Genomic DNA, 1,925 nt, shown 5'->3' with positions numbered 1-1,925 from the left:
CAGTTGTAGAAACTCTGCCAGATCAGATTGGAGCCTGGTGCAGCCTTCTGGCTTGCCAGTCCTCAGTCAAATCGTCCAACCCACGCTAGCATGGAAAGCAGATGTTATGAGTGATAATAATAACATCGAAAAATACCTTAGGAATGAGAACCCAGGTTCGAAATTTCCCCAAGACACCTGATGAAGGCTGGAGGGTATATCAACTGAAACATTGTGTTAACAACAAACAAGATGAAGACAAATATCCGTCAAATGTAAATAATGTAGGTTGATCTTTGTTTGTGAATTACCCTAATGCTTTGCCTGGGAATGAACTCAAAACTTTTAGGTGACTGCACCACATTAACCAACGTCTTTATCTACTATGTCATGCCTGTAGGAAATCACCTAAAGGTTCGAAGTTCAATACCAGACAAGGCACTAAGGTTTGAAATTCTGATACAACAACTGAGTTCAACATAAAACACCTGAAGATGGCTGGGGAGTACAACAACCAAAATGTAGTGAGAGCAACAATGAGGATGACCAATATAAACACAGCGCACATGTTATAAATTCCCCATTCCAGAAATATAGACTTGTATGATCCTTAAACTGTTAATTTCTGTTTGTCAAAAATTATTAAGGGTTAGGGTTAGAGTTAGGGCTAGTACTCAATATACTCATCTTGCTTTCTGTTCTCTTAAAACTTATTAACAACGAGTAAAAATTAGAGTTTATGTTAATCATGTGTTTTTCCAAGAGTATTAGTGACCTAGATGAATTACAATGGGCACAATTAACAGTTGCAATTAGCTGGTTGACTTAAGCTGATTCTAACTTTATTTCTCCTCCCCAACATCTAAGCTGGGCATTAACTCATGCTCTGCATTAATCTTATCATCACTCAATTAAGAGAGGGGTTTAAGTCAAGAAGCTAGAGTAATGACACATCGGTAACACATTCGTTAACAACGTTGCTGTGAGCCAACAGTTCAATCAACGTAATTCAATTGATTTCTGTTGTGGGAAGTGAGAACTAAATAGATTCGAACAGAACCCTCTTTCATCATAAGTGCATTTTTCTTCTCATCTTGCTCTGCTTATTAAAATTCAATATCCAAATTAGTCAGAAAAAAAGATTTCTGTTGCTGCTGATTGTACTGATAATATCAGTACATATATACATACATATATACATAGATACATGTATGTATGTGTGTATATATATATATATATATATATACATATATGCATGTGTATATATATATATATATATATATAGATATACATACATGCTCATATGTGTATGTATGTATATATATATATTCCATACATACAAACATAAATACATATATCAATGCATATATACATACATCCACACACACATACACAGACACATACATACATGCATGCATACATACATGCATGCATACATACTTACACACATACATACATACACACATACGTACGTACATACGTACGTACATACGTATGTATGTCTATACATATTTTGTACAAGTGTAGTGTTGGCAAATAAAAAAAATCAATTTTGATGCTTTGTCTTGATTAGTATCATAGCAACTCCATATCTGTGTTGCAAGACTTGCTCTCCTGGTCTGGGGGGGAGACCTTCCACATAATATTATTTCCATTTGGGGATAATAAATATCTCTATAAACGAGAGAAGTTCATAATATTAGTTCTCAGCTTCATATTGCTGTAAATAGGACGCTAATGCACAACATGCTCAAATCTTGTACATGCATCCTACCACTAAGTCAACAGAAGATTTACATCAATGATAAATATGAATTGATAATCCAATTTAGGTTGAAACCGAAAACCTTATCACTCCTACAATATCGTATACATATCAGAAATTGATATATATATATACATGCATATATATAAATTAATATATATATATATATGTATATAAATAT

Source organism: Octopus bimaculoides, chromosome 10 (genome assembly GCF_001194135.2).
Source record: "Octopus bimaculoides isolate UCB-OBI-ISO-001 chromosome 10, ASM119413v2, whole genome shotgun sequence".
In the NCBI taxonomy this organism is placed as follows: Eukaryota; Metazoa; Mollusca; class Cephalopoda; order Octopoda; family Octopodidae; genus Octopus; species Octopus bimaculoides.
This window is presented reverse-complemented; position numbering follows the sequence as displayed.